The sequence below is a fragment of the Chlorocebus sabaeus genome, chromosome 5 (assembly GCF_047675955.1).
Source record: "Chlorocebus sabaeus isolate Y175 chromosome 5, mChlSab1.0.hap1, whole genome shotgun sequence".
Taxonomy (NCBI): Eukaryota; Metazoa; Chordata; class Mammalia; order Primates; family Cercopithecidae; genus Chlorocebus; species Chlorocebus sabaeus.
The window spans coordinates 76,509,857-76,530,632 of NC_132908.1; positions in this window are offsets into that span (position 1 = coordinate 76,509,857).

Consider the following 20,776-nt stretch of genomic DNA (forward strand, 5'->3'; position numbering starts at 1 on the left):
TCTACTAGGTCCACTTGATCCACAGCTGAGTTAAAGTCCTGAATATCCTTGTTAATTTTCTGTCTCATTAATCTGTCTAATACCAACAGTGAGAAGTTAAAGTCTCCCACTATTATTGTGTGAGAACCTAAGTCTCTTTGTAGGTCTCTAAGAACTTGTTTTATGAATCTGGGTGCCCCTGTATTGGGTGCATATATATTTAGAATAGTTAGCTCTTCTTGTCTAATTGTTTCGTTTACCATTATGTAATACTTTTCTTTGTCTTTTATGACCTTTGTAGGTTTAGAGTCTGTTTTGTCAGAGACTAGGATTGCAACCTCTTTCTTTCTTTCTTTCTTTCTTTCTTTTTTTGCTTTCCATGCTTCTTTCCTCTATCCCTTTGTTTTGAGCCCATGTGTATCTTTGCATGTAAGATGGGTCTCCAGAATACAGCACACCAATGGGTCTTGACTCTTTATTCCATTTGCTAGTCTGTGTCTTTTAACTAGGGCATTCAACTCATTTACATTTACGATTAGTATTATTTTGTGTGAATTTGATCCTGTCATCGTGATGCTATTGGTTATTTTGCACACTAATTGATGCAGTTCCTTCATACTGTCGTTGGTCTTTATATTTTGGTGTGTTTTTGCAGTGGCCAGTACCAGTTTTCCCTTTCCATATTTAGTACTTCTTTCAGGAGTTCTTACAGGGCAGGTCTGGTGGTATGGAAATCCCTCAGCATTTGCTTGTCTGGAAAGGATTTTATTTCTCCTTCACCTATGAAGCTTGGTTTGGCTGGATATGAAATTCTGGGTTGAAAATCCTTTTTCTTTAAGAATGCTGAATATTGGCTCCCAGACTCTTCTGGCTCCTAGAGTTTCTGCTGAGAGGTCCTCTGCTAGTCTGATGGGCTTCCCTTTGCAGGTATCTGGCCTTTCTCTCTGGCTGCTCTTAACAGTTTTTCCTTAATTTTGACCTTGAGGAATCTGATGATTGTGTGTCTTGGGGTTGATTTTCTAGTGGAGTATCTTAATTGTGTTCTCTGTATTTCCTAAATTTGCATGTTGGCCTGTCTTGCTAGATTATGGAAGTTCTCCTGGATAATATCTCGAAGGGTGTTTTACAACTTGTTTCCATTCTCCTCGTCTCCTGCTGGTACTCCAACTAATCGTAGGTTCAGTCTTTTATTGAAGTCCCATATTTCTCAGAGGCTTTGTTTATTCCTTTTCATTCATTTTTCTTTGTGCTTGTCTTATGTCTTATTTCAGTAAGGTGGTCTTCAAACTTTGATACACTTTCTTCTGCTTGGTCAATTCAGCTGTTGATACTGATATGGTTCTGATGAGTGGACAAACACCAGGGTTCTTGGTCCTCATGCTGGTTTAGATAAAACAACACAGATACATATGGAGTGGTTTTAAGGAGTGGAGAGTTTAATAGGCCAGAAAGAAGGGAGAAGGCAGAAGGAAGAAGCTCCCCCGTACAGAGACAGAGGAAGGGCTCCAAAGCCAAAAGAGGAGGTCCCCCAAGTGTGTACACCAGCCTCCCCGCCCCCAAGTTCGGTATGCTTAAGCCAATTCCAGCTGAGAGGCTGTAAGAATCTGTGCCTTCCAGGGTTGGGACACTAGACCCCGGTGGTGTGGGTTTGTGAGTGGAATTTCCCGATCCGTGGGTTGCACAGTTCTGTGAAAAAAGCACGTTTTTCCCCGTCTGGGTAGCGCTCTCACTCACCGCCTCCCTTGGCTGTGGGGAGAGGGCTCCCCTGCCCCAGGTGACTCACAGGTGGGCCGCCACACCACACTGTTCTTCCTTCTCTCCATGGGTCACACCAGCCTTCTAGTCAATTTTGGTGACAGAACCTGGGTATCTTGGCTGCTGGTGAAGGATTCACAAACATATTACGGTTTTTTCAGTGGAAGCCTCTGAGTGCCGCTGCTTCTAGTTGGTCATCTTGGCCTCACCCCAGTTTATGGATTTTTAATTAACATTTTGTTTAGTCTCACATTTTAAATATTGCATGTAAGGATTTTACTTGATACATTTTATTTAAGAAATCTTTTCCCATGCCAGGGCCATAAGTCATACTTCAATTTTTTAAAAAAACTTAAAGTTTACATTTCAAATGGAGATATTTAATCCAACTCAAATACATTATTGAATATTGAGTGAAGCAGAGATCAAAATTAATCCTTCTCCCTATCTGGAGAACCTGTGTCCCAATGCTTTCTACTGAATCTTTTGACCTTTTCACTTGATGTAAAATGCTTCTTCAGCATTTTAGTTTTCCAAATAAATTTTAGAAAAAAAAATGTGTCTACTCCTGTCACACCTCTTTAGTTTTGTTCGAATCTTATTATGTTTATAGAATAATTTGAGGGAATTGCTATCCCAAAGGTACAATGTCTTTTGACCTTGGGCATGATATATCACTCCATTGATTTACATCTTTTTTTATGTCCTTCATTAATGTTTTATCTACTTTGACACATATCTATCTAATTTTTATATTATTTTATTATTCCCAGGTAGCCTACATTTTATTTTATTGCATTGTTTTTTTGCTATTAAGAATAGAATAGCTTAAATTTACACATTCTGATTGCTACTTATTTGTGTATAGAAGCATTCTCCATTTTTTAAGTTACAGACTGTAATGTCTTTGAACTCTTACTAATTGTATTATAATAAGTAGCCTATAGTCTCTTGGATTTTTTCTTGTCAATAACATTTCGTCTGCAAAAAATTACAGTTTTTTGTCTTTGTTTCCCTGTGTTATATCTTTCATTTCTTTTTCATGTCCTATAGAGTCGGTTACTACCTCCAGGAAAATGTCAGCCAGAAAGTGTAATAGTAACCTTATCGCAATCCTGATTTTAATGCAATAATAACATAGTTTCACTGACAAGAACGGACGCTTGCTCTAGGTTTTGGATAGATATGCGTTATTAGCTTAGGAAAATTACTCTATCCTTAGATTATAAGAATTGTTAATTCATTGTTTTTTTTTTGTCTTATTTTAACTTTACTGATTTTTTTTAATAAATCATGATTTGTGGTTTCATTTTCTTTTTCCATTTCAATCAAGATGATTATAAGTTGTCTCCTTTAATCTGCTAATATAATTAATAGTATTGACAGATATTTTACCTTTATTATTAAACTAATTTTACTCTCCTATGATAAATTGTGTTTGACTAGGATATGTTGTTGTTGCTGTTGTTACTATTATTTTTTATTGGGGTAATACATCTATACGCTTGATTTGCTAGGTGTTATTCTGAATTTTTTGTGTTTTTGTTCATAGGTAAGATTAAACTATAAATTTTACTTGAATAACTTGACATATATAGCAGTGTAGGTGTGTGTGTGTATATATATATGTAGAGAGAGAGAGAGAGAGAGACTTAGATATACTTTACATATAAAATCTATTATGTACAGATATATATATATATATAATCTGATAAAATAGGATGTATCTACATTCTGACTGAATCAGAATATAAGTTATATATATTCAATCAGAATATAAATATATGTGTTATATATCCAATCAGAATATGTATGACAAAATTATATATATTCAATACAGATATTCAAAAATTTTAAAAAATATATGTGTATATCCAATTCTTAGTGTTACAAATCCCCTTGAAATTTTCAGTTTTGTACTGGAAGTTTTGGAAATTTTTCCTATGAGAAAATGTTGGAACTTGTTTTCTTTCCTAACAGTTTGTCTATTTCATCTACATTTTAAAACGTATTATTATTAAAATGGTTCTTTTACTCTTTCGTGATTTCCAAATTTGTAATATATCCTCAGTTATATTCCCTTTACTGTTCCAAACACTATTTACTTCTATTTTGTCTCTCTCTGTTTTTCTTTCTCTCTCTAATCAGTCATGCCAGATCTGTGTCTATTTTTCCTCTAGCACAAGAGTGGCCACATGGTAGATGCCTAAAAGATATTTTTTGATGAACTGTCATTCTGAAAGGAAGAACACAGGGCTTGGCATGTAAGATTACCTGCCTGCAGTCAGGTAGCAGAAATGTGGCAGAGCTTCGAAGCTCTTCCTGTAATTATCACCCTATACTATGTCCCAAATGGATTAAACAAGGCCCCCCGTGATTTCTCCAGTCTAGTAGGAGAGTTTATTTATGTACATAGGATACACAATGAAGCAAGTCCTCCCATGGCCAATCAAAGGAGAAAAAAAAGGTGACTTCTGACTGGATGAAGTCTTCTTGGTGCAGATGACTTTTAACTAAGAGTTGGAGGTAAGGAATGCTATTATTTGGCTCATTGCAGCTCTTGGTTCTATGTGCTGTGAAGTCCTCTAGGGCTCAGGGACACTGTAGTCCAGAAAAAAAAAAAAAAAAAAAGCACACGGTAACCATGCTGGTAACACCAAAATCAACAATGCATGCAACCCTGTTCCCAAAGATATGCAATATTCAGACAAGAGTTTGGGCAGTAATTCTAGTGGTACTTTAGGGAGGCCTTATGAGATGAGTTTGGAAGCAAAAAGCACAGTTCCTCTTTTGCAAGGAAAACATAAAGCAATATTGCTGCAGATTGAGCAACAGGAGGCTTAATAATCCATAAACTTATTCCACGTGAAATGTTGATCTGCAGGCTAAATGCTCTAATTTATATTGTGATATATTGTGTTTTCTAATGTGTTCTTCACGTGTGTGTGTATTGTGTGGATATTTATTTTTTTATCGCATGTTTCCATGATTTTGCGTTTACTATTCTTTCTGGTAGAGCTACTGGTGCCCCTGCATTGCTTGGTGAGTTACTAGTAATTGTGCATACATTTTCTGAACCCTCAACTCTTTCAAGAAGCTCTCTCTGACATCCCAGTCCATAATGTGAGTGAGGGGTCTCTTCTTAGTGTTGCTCACAACTCTTGGAGCCTATCTCAGTGTACTGTATTTCTATGGCATGCTTGTGGGTGTGTTTTCTCCAGCAGACAGGAGCTTCTTAATGGAAGGAAGGGCTGCATGTGTCATTTCTCTCTCCTGTGCTTTGGGAACATAGTAAGCCTTTGGCAATATGTACTGAATGCCCTGAACAAAGGACTGACCGCACAAGCTGATGGCACATGGCTGGTTCTGTTACAGAGGTTTCTAATCTGTGAAGGGTCCAGTTCCTTAGCCACACCTGAGTTATTTGTAAGGCAATGGGAATTTAATTTGTCATAGCTGGAGAGTGTCTCCCTTTGCAAAATATGGACTGCAGGAGATAGTGAGAACTATCTTACCAGGGGTGACATCTTTTCTTTTTGAACTTGATTTTAAGTTAAGGGCAGTTACAGGCAATTGGCCTCCTTCAGAGGCAGCTGCATGCCAGAGGGTTTAGGAGAGTCCCAGCCAAAGAGGAAACTCAAGGCACCAGCCCTATACATAAGCCCTGCTGGATGACAACACTGTCCTCCTTTCATTCCACCCAAGGTCTAGATACATATTGTCTCTTCAGTCCAGAATGCTCCCTGTCATTCCTTACACACACATAAACATGTGCAAGTGGAATCACAGAAGCAGTGCATGCATGTGCACACACACACACACACACACACATTTCACCTATGTGGGGCCCTATCCTTTTTTAGATTTCTTTCACTTCTTGTGGAAGACTTCCTTATCTTGGTTATATGCTCTCCTGGAACTGTGCCCCTCTCTTTCAGATATTAATAAAAAATATGTACCCAGTGTGTAATTATAGGACCAGTAATGTGCTTATCTAGCAAAGGTCTGTCTTTACCTATAAACTGTAAACTCCCTGAGAGCAGACACCATCTCTATTTTTGTTTTTAATGTCCTATGCATAGTACAGTGTGTACTGGATGTTTAAAAGTTGTCAAATACTTGTAAAATATTAATTATGTCCCTTCAGAACACTTATATTGTAGTAACAGACTCATTCCTTTCTATACAATTAATAATGCATGAGCCACCATAGTAAAGGTATGTGTTTACTATGTAAAGGTATATAGTAAAGGTATCCTAGTCTCTATTCCAGGCAGAGGATGATGACTACATGAGGACACTGTTTCAGAATTTTCTCCTAAACTGGGTACCAAGGCACATAAAGTCAGCCTCATTAATTTATAGTCACATCTCACTTCAGACCTCAAGGGAGATTACCAAATTTTATCAGCCACTTTAGCCTCCAGTATTAGCCAAACATCTTCCAATTATTTCCAAAATAGATTCTTCCTTCTTTGAGTGACAGCAATGCCTACCTTGGTTGGAAGGTTCCAGCCAACTCTCCCATTGATAAGTGGGGATTGCTGCCCTCCTCCCGCCATTCCCATCTTCAGCACAGAGCCAGGGACTGCAGAAGAGCGCAGGCTTGGGTCTAGAATGCATGGGCTTCAATCCCAGGTCCTCTGTGCAGGTCTTAGGGCTGAAATGCAGGGTTTTGCTGCACAAGGCTGTCATTGGTCCTCAGTCAAATGGGGGTGAGTTCCTCTGTTGGAGGTCTGTTGACAGGATAATGTGGGGTAATGGATGTGTATGGTGATTAGCACGTTCCTGTACTAAGCAGAAAGTTTATCCATGAATGTTAGCACTAGAGTTGTTAGTACATGTGCTAAGTCATAAAACAGTATCACTCTTCAGCAGAGGGCTTTAAGTCATTTGACTGTGGTGGATTGTATTAATGTTCAGCAAATATTCTCTCTCCCCTTGACTCACCATTCCACTTTGGGCTTGGTCGTGTTTCCCATTTGGCCAACGGGATGTGATCAGACGTGATCAAGTAAGTGCTAGTTCAAGCCAAGTCTGTAAGAGGCTCCATGTGCTTCTGCTCATCTTCCTTGATCTGCCCACTGTGATGGGAAGAGCACTCCCCAGTCAGATGCTGCCTTTGCAACCTGGGACCTAAAAGGAGAGGCACCTGGAGCTGACATGAAGCGAAACCTGGCCAAGGCTGACTGAGCCACAGCCAACACACAAAGCTGGTGTGTTTGTAAACCACTCAGATTTGGAGGGTTTTTCATGATATCACTGCAGCAAAACCTAAGGCAGTAACCCACATTGAAACCAACATGCTGTCTCGCACCGGTGTACTTTGAAGGGCGTGAGCCTCCTTTAGATGGGTAGGTTCAGGTGCTTTCTGCAAAATAACCAGTTGCCCGGCTTCAAACATTTATTTCTAAACCGTTGTAACACACTCTTCTCTTTGGCCAACACCCATGTTGAATAAATCTTGTAACCTCTCTGAAATGCCACCGGTTTATAGTCTCAGGGAAAAAACACATGTTGAGCTCAAATTTGTGATTATCCTGAGTGTTATATAGGGGAAAATACGAGGAACCCATCTCAGAATATGAAGGTTGGGTCAAGTTTCTCATATCAGAGTAAAACATTCAGAATACATTAAAAGTTCCATTCCGTAAAAGGCAATTATAAAAGCGGGGAAGGGAAGTCCAAAGAAACCCTTTTAATGCCTATAATTTTTTTAGTACTTACATGTCCCATTAAAAAGAAAAGTGACATTAAAATAATTTTAAAGGTTTTGGCTTAAGCCCATTGACATAAGGAAATTCCCTTGCTTAGAATCAAGTTTTCATTGTCTGGCCCAGCTTGCATTAGGAATGGACTTCTGTGGAGATCCGATCTGGTAATTTGGTTCCAGCTAAGAATGGCCATGCTGAAATTATTATGGCACCAACCTTCCCATAATGGGCCCTACGTGGCTCTTAGCCTTGTAAGTCTTGTCAGGACCTTTTGGATAGAAATAGGCCAATTTTTTCCCTGCAGTCACTCTATTTGGGGTTTGTCTCTGCATGTTTTCCTGGTATCAGTTCTGGCCTATTAAGATTTTTGGCCTTTGTTATAGAAATGTGTAGATGTTCTAGCTCAGGTACAAGTCCCTGATTGACAGAAAGATTTGTAATTTTTTTTCTGTTGTTCTTCATTTCTCTTTATGTTCTCGTTTTCTTGTCCTGGTTTTAATCAGATTTCACACCTAAGAGGTAGGCACTGGAGTCTTTTGGTGGGCCATTATCTGTTAAATTGATAAAGCAATTAATCAGTTAAGTAACAAGTTGTTGGGGGGAAACTTGGTAATTCAGTTACTATGTTTCCATGTAATGGTTGGCGTTCCTCCTGTCACTGTGGCTGTTTTGCCTAGAGAGCTGCCGGAGACCAACATGTTCCTGGCTACCTGTCAGGCAGCCATCAAATGGTAATGATTTCCCATCACTGCCAAGCAGGTTCTAGATTTGAACCAATGACCTAGGAAGAAAGTCTCCACAGCCTATTACCAAATTAGCCCCTGAGCCCTTTGCTTTCCCAACAAACACCCTTTCCAATAAAACTTCATTTTTGCCATTGGACCTGTCAACATGCCTACAAATCCCTGAAGGGTGAAATTAATTGAACTACAGAGTTGGGCAAACAAGCTCAGAAGTGAGCTATTCAGAAATAGAAGCCAATATTTCAGACTTTGGTCCATTTGGAATAAATGGCCTTGATTTCCCTCTTGCGTCTTGGGAGTGGGGTTGGGGGTGGGGGAAAGTACACAGAAGTGGTCGTACAGTTTACTATTCCAAACTCTCATTTTCTTAGGGCTTCAAGTAGATTAACACAGCATGCTAGGGGCTGAGACTCCTAGAGATTAAAAGCTGAATCACTCTGGAGAATCTTTCTTCCTATGACCAGGTTACCTGGGAGTTTCAGCTTGATTGCATTAGGAAAAGAGTTTCATAGCATTTCAAACCTTCTTTTTTAAAACTTTTATCTTTCAGCTATGAACCCACTATGAGTAGCAGAAACTTCCTGTGGTAGGAAACGCTTATCTCTTAAATTCTATCCCAGCAACATCTGCATAGTTCAGACCTTATTGGAGAGCCAACGTATTTCTCTTAAATTTTGATAATCTTTGTTGTGAACCAACACAGGAAAAAAGCTAGATATTATATAAAGCTAAATGGAGCACATTCGCTTGACGTGAAGGAAGGAAGGTACCGTAGAGAGTGCGGGGACTGTGTTCGCATACAGAGTCCGTAATAGTATATTTGAGCCTCTTTGACCAGCCCTAAATTTCCAGTGTCAATTTCCTGAGGCCTTATATCCACACAGAAAGTACAAACGTGTTCAACTATGACTAAAAGTATCTGCATTTTATTACAGAATACAGTTCAGCCTTCTATGAAGGTTAAACAAGCAGGGGAAAAGTGAGGTTTGGAAAACAGTCAAGACAGATGCAAATCAACAAAGATACCATCTCGAAGTGTCAAAAGTTAAAAAGAACTCTTTATGAGTGAGACTCCGTCTCAAAAAAAAATAACTCTTTATGTATATTCAATTCATCTATTAAACAAACGTATATGTGCAACCTGCTATGTGGAGATGATGTATCCTACGCTCAAAGTCCTAGGGTCACATTCTGGTTTTCTTTTCCAACTGTGTAACCCTAGACTTGTTACTGAAGCTTTCTGAATCTCCCACTACCCCCATCTATTAAATGTGAATGATAATACCCTCGATAGGAGATGATTGTATGGGTTAAAATAGATATGTAATGGACCTACTATGGTAACTATCATATGGCAGGCACTCAGTAAATGGCTATTGCTGCATTAGTAGTGTAAATATCATTACTCTAATAATGATATTAGCATTTAAGTTAGCAAATTGATATTAGTTCTTATGCCTTAAAAACTTACCCCTGACACAGGCTTCTGGGTTATAGGAAACTCTTCAGCTCGCCAGTTAAACTAAGGGCATTTAACTGCAAGCATTCATGATTCTCCACCCAAGAGTCTTATCTGACCACTTTAGGGAATGTCAGGAGTGCCAGTGTCTTAACACCCTGAGAGCATCCATGATAGATGGAAGTTGGTGGATAAATACCTTCCAGCTTCCTTGCTCTGGACCGGTAATTCTGAAGTGTGTTCAACTCAGTGTCACAGAGATCCCAGTAGTAGTAAGCTCCAATTGCTCACATAAAAAACCTACACTTCCATGCATGCACCCTAATATAGCTTGCTTGCTTCCTTCCCCATTAAACTTGCCCAGTGCATCTGAGAACACATCCCAAAGAAGTCATTTGCACTCAAATCCTTGTCTCTAGTTCTACTCCTGCTACTTCTGACCGAAGACACTTGTGTTGAGTATAGACCTCATCTTGGAGCTATCAGCCTGGAGTTACCACGTGAGAATCAACTGGATCTCAAATCAGCCCAGGCAGTTCAGTATCTTACTTTGTGACTTCAGGGTTGTATTCGTATTTGAAAGCAGTTTGTTTTCTCTGCTTAATACACTGAATACTTACAACTTGCTTTTTCCTGGCCACAAAGGCTTCTCCTTGGTCTCAGTTTAGCTACTCTGGAAGACGTGCGATTATTTCTTGGAGCCCACACCTTTAGCACCCAAAGATCTATTGGTCATGTACACCAACATCCTATAGTTTAAGTAAAACCATCCCAGACTCTTACCTTCCAAACTCAGTGGAAACCTATCCAGCCAATTAACATAGTATAGTAGCAGATAATGTTACTAATAGAAATATGAAATATCCATTTGAAGCTCTTTTCTTTATTCATGGAGCATGCAGGGGATACAAACAATTTTCCAAATGTTTTTTTCCTTGCATAATCCTACAAAGAAGAAGCAAAATAATGACCCAGAAAAACTGAACACAGGTAATCAGGTTCATAATTTATGATAAGTGAGTTTAATGGTGCACAAATTAGAACTATTTGACACACCAAGACTGACACTTTCTCTAACGGCGTTGCTAAAGAAATGCATTTTCAATGACCTCACAGTTTTTAAAATCATTATTGCTCTTTGCGTGTGTAATTGTGATCTGGGCAATTAGAACATAATTCCTCCCTTGGTCTCTTTCCTCTGGGCTAGGTAACACAACAAAGCAGTAGTCATGGTTAAAGAAATGCACAGCAATAGCAAACTGACATAGCACCTTGATTTTAGTTCACATTAGGGAATGAAAAATGCATCTTGAATTTGTGTCAGAGACCTTGCTTTATGCACAAACTGTCATGGTGTGACGTGAACTAAGTAATGTAACCTCAGCTACCTCCGCTCTCAATTTCAACAGAAAGAAAGACTGACGTCACAGGACTGTCATGAGTTTCAATAAGACAAAATAGGAATAATCACTTTGTCAACAACATATAGAGTAGATACAAGTCAGTTAATGTTATTATTATCTCAGCTGACATTTAAGAGCTAGGAAAGGCAGATTTATGCTTCCTCTTCACAGATGAGAAACTGAGAATTAGAAAGGCTAACTTATTTTGACAAGTAAATGTCAGAGGTCAGACTTGAACCCTGGATCCTTCAGTTCTAGATGAATCTTCTTTCTTCTACAACAGTGTTCTTGGAGCTTTTCTGAGTGCTAGAATGCTGCAAGAGCTTGTTAAAAAAATGCAGATTTCTACTGCTCCCTCCCCAACTCTGACTCCAAAGATTCTGATTCTGTGGTTCTGAGATTCATTTTAGGAATCTGCATTTTTAATAAACACTTCAGATAATTCTGATGCAGGAAATCCATGCATGGAACACATTTCTAGAACAATTAGCTGTTATGACACATTGTCTATCAGGATTATGTTAAATGGTGAGAAGCCTTTGGAATTAAAGAAACTTTCTCTTGATTGGTATCAGGAAACTTGATAATTATTATTACTGATAATAATGATAGTACTATTACTTGAGTTCTTAATAGGTGCCAGTCCCTGTGTTAAGTGTTTGATGTGCATTATCTAAGTGGATCCTTATGAAGTCCTGGTGGCCCCTGGAATTGTACAACCCCACAAGGTACTATTACTCTCCCTGTTTGATATTGAAGCATCAGATCTCAAAGAGGTTAAATCAGTTTCCAGTGACTATCTAATATATAGCAAATAAAGGACTTGAACCCCAATTTTCTAAACTTCATACTCATGTGATTAGTCATTCTCTTCTATAGGGAACAAATAAATGAGGGCGGGGAAATAATTCTGTGTGAACTGAGTCTCTTATCCTGACAAAGTCACACCACAGTTGAACAAATTCGGACAGCTATGGCTTAACCCTACATGCATTATTTAACCTGGTTTATTCCAATAGTGACCGTTTCATTGTCAGGGATTCAGGTCTGTGGTATCAGGTCCCAGGAATAGGATGGAGTATTAGTTTTCAACTGCTCAATAACAAATTACTGCAAATACGGCCGTTTAAAATGACAAACATGTATTATCTCACACAGTTTCGGAGGGTAAGGAATTCAGGAGTGGATGTTGCTAGCTCAGGACCTCTCAAAAGATGCACTCAAACTGTTGGCTGGAGCTGCAGTCATCTGAAGGCTTGAGGAGGGCTGGCGTATCTGTTTCCAGAATAGGGAGAAACCCTATACATGTAATCTGTTTTGAAGATCTCTCTAACTTGAAGATCTGGAAGGAGATCTGGGAACTTTCATGAAAGCTTTAGCTCTTGAATTGACATAAGGTTGGAGACAGCAGAGTGTTTTTCTCAGGTATAGACAGGACAATGTTCAGGGCTCGCCATACTTCATAGAGGTAGAAATAAGTGATAGGAGTTGATCTGCCTTGGCAGTAGAATGCTTGTAGTTTATAGTTACTAAGGGAGGGATAGTCAGTCAATGTAGGACTGAATCTAGGTTCACCATCTACAGGGTTTATGAACTTGGAAATATCTCTTAAAATCTGAAAGCTTCAATTTCCTCTTCGGTAACTTGGGGACAGTCCTGTCACCTACTTACCTCAAAACTGTGGTTTCAGGATTTCTTTGAGCTACAGCATGTAAAGTTTTGAGGTTAATGCCTGGGGCAGAGTAAGTACTAAGCTAACATAGAGGATAATACAGTCTTTGTGCCTCTATTTCCAAGCCTTAAGGGAACATTAAGTCCTAGTTTGAAGACCTTTATCTTTTTATTTAAGAATCTTGGATTGGTTCAAAGTTTAAAAACAAAAGAAAACACACACACAGCCGTACAGGGGCCTATCATGGGGAGGGGGGAGGGGGGAGGGATTGCATTGGGAGTTATACCTGATGTAAATGACGAGTTGATGGGTGCAGCACACCAACATGGCACAAGTATACATATGTAGCAAACCTGCACGTTGTGCACATGTACCCTACAACTTGAAGTTTAATAATAATAAATAAATTAAAAAAAAAAAAAAAAAAAAAAACATTGTTATATAAGGAGAACAGAGCCCCAGTTCATTCTGGAGAACTTGGAAGAGGTAAAACACACACACACACACACACACACACACACACACACACAATACAAAATGGAGAAGACAACCTCAAAGTACCAGGGCCTTCCTGTCTCTGATACTATGATGTGTATCTGACACTACACTGTGAACATATATATTAGTTTCCTAGATATCTTTTGAAATGGCTTAATGGTAACTAATGAGATGAACGAATCTTGTGTTATCCTCTGTCTTAAAGATACGCCTGCTCTCAGCTATGGGGTTTTCAAGACCAAGAGATGACTTTAGGTAATTTCAAACAATTTTGCCTTATGTAAAGCCAAAATACACACACTTGGAAATATGAGTTAAGCTCATTTCATATGTAAAAATTCCCATAGCTGAATCAAAACATGACCTCTTTCATTCTTCTTTCCAATGTCTGGTACTAACCGACTAAAGATTCCCCCTACCTTTGCAAACTAAACATGTTCTCATGGGAGGGCATCTTGAGTGAGCTGAGGAACCATCTCTCTAAGTCCTGAGAATTGACCAGTAACAGCAATTGGTAGGTGTTGGTAGCTCTTGGTAGGTTTCACTCTTTTCGAGGGCGAAGAACATGACCTTCATGCATTGGGGATCCCAGTCTAGAGGAGTTCTTACTGGTAGAAAAGACTCAGTGTCCCCAAATAGGAAGCTTTGGATTTGGCATAACCAGAGCTTTTCTGCACACACTTTTGTTGCTCACTCCTTTTGTGCGAAAAGTCTTAACAGTCTGCTCCTCCTGTTAGCAACTCATTTATTTTCTAAGCCACAGTGTAGCATTTAGTGGGCTTGGCTTTCTTTTGCATCACTACAATTAGTTGCATGTTTGCCTGCCTCTTCCAGGCTGTAAACACCCTGAGGGCAGGGCCTGGGTATATGAGGTTTCTCTGTTTTACTCAGTCTGCAGAAGTGCACTGGATTAGCCTGGTGTAAGCAGCATGGACAAAGGCTGTCAAGAGAATAGGCTCCAACTCCCAGAGAGTGAAACCACTTAAAAGAAAGCAAGAAAGAGAGGATGTGGAGGAAGAAGAGAAAAGAGACAGGGAGGAATAAAAATCATTTGTTGCACTCTGTGGCTTTTTCTACAAAGAATCCTATTAACAAGGCCATCTCATCATCTTGTTTATTTCTTTATTAAACTTAACACATCTATAACTGTACTTAGCAACCCGTTTATCAGTTTCCTGCATTAGAAAGTGAGTTCTGTAAGGGTGGGAATTTTGCCCCAGCCCAGTAGATTCTGAAAAGGTGTTTGTTGAATGGGACAGACTCAAAGATGTTTGAATGCATGGATGAATTAGCTCTAAAATTTTTCTTCCCAGCTGAATGGGGCTGTTCTAGCAAGACCTCTCTGAAGAGCCTGGCTTAGAGTAAGGAGTGCTCAGGGTCACATGATTCTGATGGCCAAACCCACCAAAACTCTCCTTACCTGGGTACGGTCCTCAGGGGAAGTGACCTCCCCAGACCTTGTGTGTTATAAACCCAGATCACAGTGAGGAGAAAGAACCAGACAATGGCTGACAACCCTTCTGGAAATTTAACGTGAAATATAAATAATGGAAACTCCGAACTGCCACTGCTCAGAGGCTCAAGTATCTGCAGTCAGAGTCAACAAGGCTGCTTTGCAGAAATATGTGTCCAGTTCTTATCTTTCTACAAACAGTCAAGGAGTACAGTTCCTCTGGACTTAGGATGATAACAATTGAAATAGAAGCTAAGGACATTATTTATTCCTTGACATCAGAAGCATGTCACAAGTGACCAATTTTCAGAACTGACTTTGGTGGCATGTTGGGAAAAGTTTGTCCTCACTACAGTTTCTGTTTTAGTTCTTGGCATTTTCCAAGTATCCAATTAGCCTTCCCTTCAAAGCAAAATTTAAACAACAACTACAAAAACCAACACAAAACCTTACCATTCACTTTTTCTGTGTCTGGATATTTCTCATTTCAAAAGGATCCTTAGCTGGAAAAGAGGTAAGGTCCGTATGTGGTTTGTCATGTTGTTACGGACAGGCATTGTGATGACAGGAAGGACACAGGTCACGGGATTCCAATTACTCCACATAGTAATCCATCCATTCATTGAAAAAGGTCTTATGCAGCCGAACTAGATGATGGGCCTGAGCTGGGCACTGGGGAATCATTTGTTCCTTCTTAGGCCAGATGTTGTGCTAGGTTCTGATGATGCAAGCACCATGGTCCAATGCATCTAGTAGGAGAAACTGGCTTTTATCAAATACTTACCTAGCTAGGTTTATAGCTGTAGACAAGGATGCTGAAGCAAAGAAATGAGGTGTTATGGGTGCATGTAACCTGGCTGCTCACTGTGTGTGTTATGTGGAAGGAGGAAGGTGTGGGGATGAGAGTAAGCATAGCATCCAGGCAGTGGGACGTGCATATTCAAAGGCGGGGAGCATGGGAGCATTCCATGGCCTGACCATGGAATGAAAGCAGGCTGATTTAGCTGTGTATAGTGAGGTGAAAAATGGGGCATTGCATTCTGCTGGAGAAGTAGGCAGGGCCAACACCAGTAGAGTGTCTTAGGTCAAATGTGAGGAGTTGGTCTTCCTCCTTAAAGGTAACTGCAGATTGCACAGTACTGAGCTTGCAGCATAGCACAGAAGACAGAAATCTGAACCGTTAACCAGAACAAAGTATGCTGTCATGGAAGAATGGACCAGGGATCTGGAAGGGCACTTCAGAGGCCCTAAGTAGCCAATCCTGTGATGTGGTCTTGAGCAACGTCACCAACCTCGTGCACCTCCGAGAAGGTTATGGGGTGATATGTGGTGTCATGGTAGCATCCTTATCTGCTACCTTTTTTCCCCATTGTCCTTTCACAGCCGTTTGAGAGGAACATGTTCATGTTTGCTGGGAATCATTTTGTCTTCACCTGGAGTTTGCACCTTTGTTAGGTCCTACCTTTTCTCTCTAGAGTCAACTATGTCTTGACGTTTCTGGTCATGTACATTCCAGCTCTCCTAAAATAATGAAGGGCCCAGGGCTGAGGCCCCTCACTGTCAGAGGGTACACGCACTCAAAAAGTAAATGGCTATTTATTTAGAAGTTCTTGGTTTGAGTGGCATCTCAGCTAGAAACACTATTAACCTCTGGAAGTCTAACCAAAAACCTATTTATATACACATGGGCTGTTTTGCTTTGTTTTGTCTTGCTAGTATATGAGTATGCATGACTGCCCTTTGCTGTAACCCTCTGAGCAGATGTGAGACAGTTAAGATTTGGAGCTTATAAAGTTGGATTCTTTAAAAGTAAAATAATAATTGCAATAATAATAAAGAACTGGTCTCCCCACCCCACCCCAACAACTGAGTTGTCTATGTGATTATGAGTGGGTACATTTTGATTTTTCAAGCTTGCTGCAGATGGCCCTGAATTGGACTCGATTTCCCGTCGTAATTGCTTTCTGCATGAAGATGTCTTTTCCAGAACTGTCTGCGACCGCTGTTTTAATGGGAAGCTTGTCTATTTGTATGTTAATAATTTCCTCCAAGTTATTGGGCTTGTTGACGGAAAAGCCCAAATCAGATGCTTTCCTATTTTCAAGGTGTACTGTTAATCTCAGATTTTTTGTGCAAACAGAAAGCTGTTTCAACCTCCTCTGCTCTAAACCCTCTTGATGAAAGCATGAGGAATGACAGCAGGCTTCCTTTCATGAAACATGGTTGTGCTGATATACATTTAGCTTACTGGCTCAGTGGAACCTCGGTGCAGGTAGCTCCATAGGTGAGTCTCACAGGTTGCTTCACAGGTGAATTTGCTGGGGAGGACGCCATCACGGATGAATGTCTTCACGCAGCTGCTAAGCTACCTAGGCTTTGCTGAGAAAGGTCTCCCGTATCATGTGAATGGGCCTGCGCTTGTGGGGTGTGACATTGCAGCAGAGGAATCCAGGAGAGGAAACCAAGGACTCAGTGCTAGAAACGGAGCAGGCCAGCCTTGAAATCCAGACTCTACAAGCAAGTAACAGTGTAGCACCCAACAGCTACAGCCTCTCTGATTTTCAGTTTCCTCAGTGCTTAAAAAAAAATGACAGCAATCATTCTCTCATATTATTTATCTCTTATGTATTGTGGGGTTTAATCATATAGTGTCCATGAAGATACTTAATGTCCAGCAAATGACAAGCCTCCAATACATCGTTGTTAAAGCTCAGACACTCTGAATCTAGTCTTCATAATTCACTCATTTATTGCTTGATCCGTAGGGCAGCGATTTTTGCCCTTTTTGTTTTCTGTTGCTTCTCCCCAGTACCTAGGAAAAGTTCATGAACATAGTAGGTGCTTAATAAGTAGTTATGGACAAACTGCCTAACGAGTTTAGTCATCACAGGTTTATTGACTATCTGTGGTGTCCCAGCACCTTAGAAATGAAAATATGCTGTTCTTGTTCCTGAGAGCTCTTGACCTTTGAGGGATGACAGGTAGGCGGAGGTTGGCAGAGAGCGGAGATATAAATAAGTAATGACAGTAGTGTGGAGTCTCTTAAAAGAATGGCCCAAGAAGCAAGCGTCTAAATCAGAATCACCTGGAGCATGTGTTAAAAACACAGATTCGTTGGCCCCAGGCAAGATTTATGGAATCAAAACACCTAGGAGATGGGCCCTGGGAATCTTCATTTTTAAGAAACATCTCAGACAACTCTCATTTTCATTTCTGTTTGGAAACTTTTGCAGAGGTGCGTGCTGAGAGTTGGGTTTGTGTTATTGCAAGTTTCTGTGGCAGCTGCAGTTAGGGTTAAGGGGACTAAGAGAAGCCTCCCTCGGAGAACTAAGGCTTGAAGAATGGAGAAGAGACCTCCAGGTGAAGAAGGGTGTAAGGACGTCCTACTATAGGGAAAGGCACCGACCCCTCCAGAAAATGTGCGCAGAGGAGACCTGAACAATCGAGTAGAAACAAGGGTTGAGTATAATAAATTCAGATTCTTGGCTAGGCGCGGTGGCTCACGCCTGTAATCCCAGCACTTTGGGAGGCCGAGATGGACGGATCACGAGGTCAGGAGATGGAGACCATTCTGGCTAACACGTGAAACCCCGTCTCTACTAAAAATACAAAAAAAAAAAAAAAAAAAAAAATTAGCCGGGCATGGTGGTGGGCGCCTGTCGTCCCAGCTACTCGGGAGGCTGAGGCAAGAGAATGGCATGAACCAGGGAGGTGGAGCTTGCAGTGAGCCGAGATCGCGCCAGTTCACTCCAGCCTGGGCGACAGAGTGAGAGTCCGTCTCAAAAATAAAAAATAAATAAAATAAAATAAATTCAGATTCTCTAAAGCAAATGTTGTGAACGAATAAATAATGTAACCAGATCTATGTTGAATAACAGCAATCATGTGGATTAACTCAAATATATGTACAAGACTGAATTGCCATTATTGCAAAGGCATGCAAGCGAGTGTGATCTGGCAGATGCCTCCACTGAGCATACAGGGATCCCTTAACCGACACCGTGAGCCTAAAGCATTCTGGGAAATATGTGGATGGTTGTATTGAAGATGATCCCTAAATCAATACAAAAGGAAACTGAGGCAGAAACATGGGAAGAGAACTGTGAATTCATAAATAATTTCTTGCAAAGGCAATATTTGCATTTTTTAGATTCCTCTCTATTCATACTTTCTTTGAATCGAATTTTCTATTCTCTCCCTATTTTTTTTTTTCCCCCTGAACACAACCCAGGACTCAGCATCTGTCAAATGTGGTTTTAGGGTGGTTGGACCTGAGAGGCAGGATTTCGGCGGGTGCAGAAAAGGCTAAAAGTCCAGGGTTTGCCAGCCACAGCCCTGGCCAAGTCCAAGGTCTAGAATCTAGAATCTCCCAACGTCCTCATTTTATTGTGTATTAAGTGTGGATAATAAGAAATATCTCCCAGAGCTATTTCAAAGGTTGGCTGATAGAAAGTGTATAAAAAGTTTGGCATATAGTGGGTGCTTGGTGAAGAAGGGATAAATAACGGGGATAGTGGCAGTGACAAAAATCATTATAAAGGTCATTTCTTTCTTGCCCTGGGTAGCTGAGCCCAGAAGCCTCCTTGATCACATTTTTGCTTGGAAGAATTTTGGCTTGGAATAACCCAAACTGGGAGGTTCATCCCAAAAGCTGTGTTCAGGGACCAGCTCCCTTGGTTCACAGCTCCTGTGCAATGGCAGAGGCTTGTCATTCTAGTGACTCAGCTTCTGGCTTCTCCACGGAGTGGCCAGCAGGAAGCAGGTGCAGCTGCAACCTCTTCCCAGACCTGGCCTGGCTCTTGCAGCTCCTGCTTCAGCCCAGGGGAGGGGCCACCTCCTCCTACTGGGAAGTTCTCAGGGAGGAGGCCAGATCTGGCCCCCACAGCCCCTGAACTGAGCGGCAGCCCAGAGAACCTCATCCTGTTTGACTCATGGCAACTGGTGGGGCATGTCATGGGTGAACGGGCATTCAAAGGAGAGGGGGCCTGTCGTGACAAAACCATGCACTCACTGCTGAGTCACCTCCTGCAAGGCCCAACCATCCTTGCCTCTCTTCTGTTCCTAGCCTCCCCTCTGGACCCAACCGTGCCCATTTCTGGGAAGGCATTAGGCAACAGATTGCCCAGACACACTGGAGCAACAGCACCCCAGGAAGAGTTAAACAGTGATCCCAGGCCTTAGGCAACTTCTTGGCTTAGAGCCCCAATCATACTTACATGTTTGCTGTCTACAGACCCTTGAATGGGATTGGGATTGGGAATTGGGTTGGGGGTGAAAGATGACACATAAGGTGGCCAATCTGTCTGACTCGCCCAGCACTATTCCACATTTAAGACAGATAGTCTGTGGTCCCAGGAAGCCCCTCAACCCTGAGAAAACAGAGGCAAATTGGTCATCTTAAAGAAATTAGGGTACTAGAGAAGACAGGTGTCCTGGCCCCAGAGTTGCTGCCTGGAGAGGATACTCAGATGCCTATGATTTCTGTGTTTGAATACTGCCTGTGTACCTGGCATGTCTGTATATTGTGTGTTGCAAGGACGACCATCCCAAGAGGCAGGTCCTATAATGATCCCCATTTTACCAGTGAGTCAAGGATGGTTTGAGCAACTTCGTGAGGTCACAGGGGTAGGAGTGCCAGGGTCAGCGTGTGAGTCTCAGCAGCCTGGCTCCAGACCGAGTCTGCGCACACTTTCCTGCATTGACTGCCTAGGTACACACACACACGTGCACACACACACACGCATGCACAGACACAGGCACACAGATACCCAGATACACAAACACACACACAGGAACAGACACGCACAAAGAGATACACACACACAGATACATACACAAATAGATACACACAAACATACACACAGACACATACACAGTGAAGCACACAAACACACACATTCCAACACACAGACACATACTACACACAGACACACGTGAGCACCTACTTAGACATGCATGACACAAATACACAGACACACACCACACACAAAGACACACACATAGACACACAAAGACATACACAGACATATACACAAATATACCAAGACAACAAATACAAACACACACAGACACACACACACACAGACACATACACACTTAG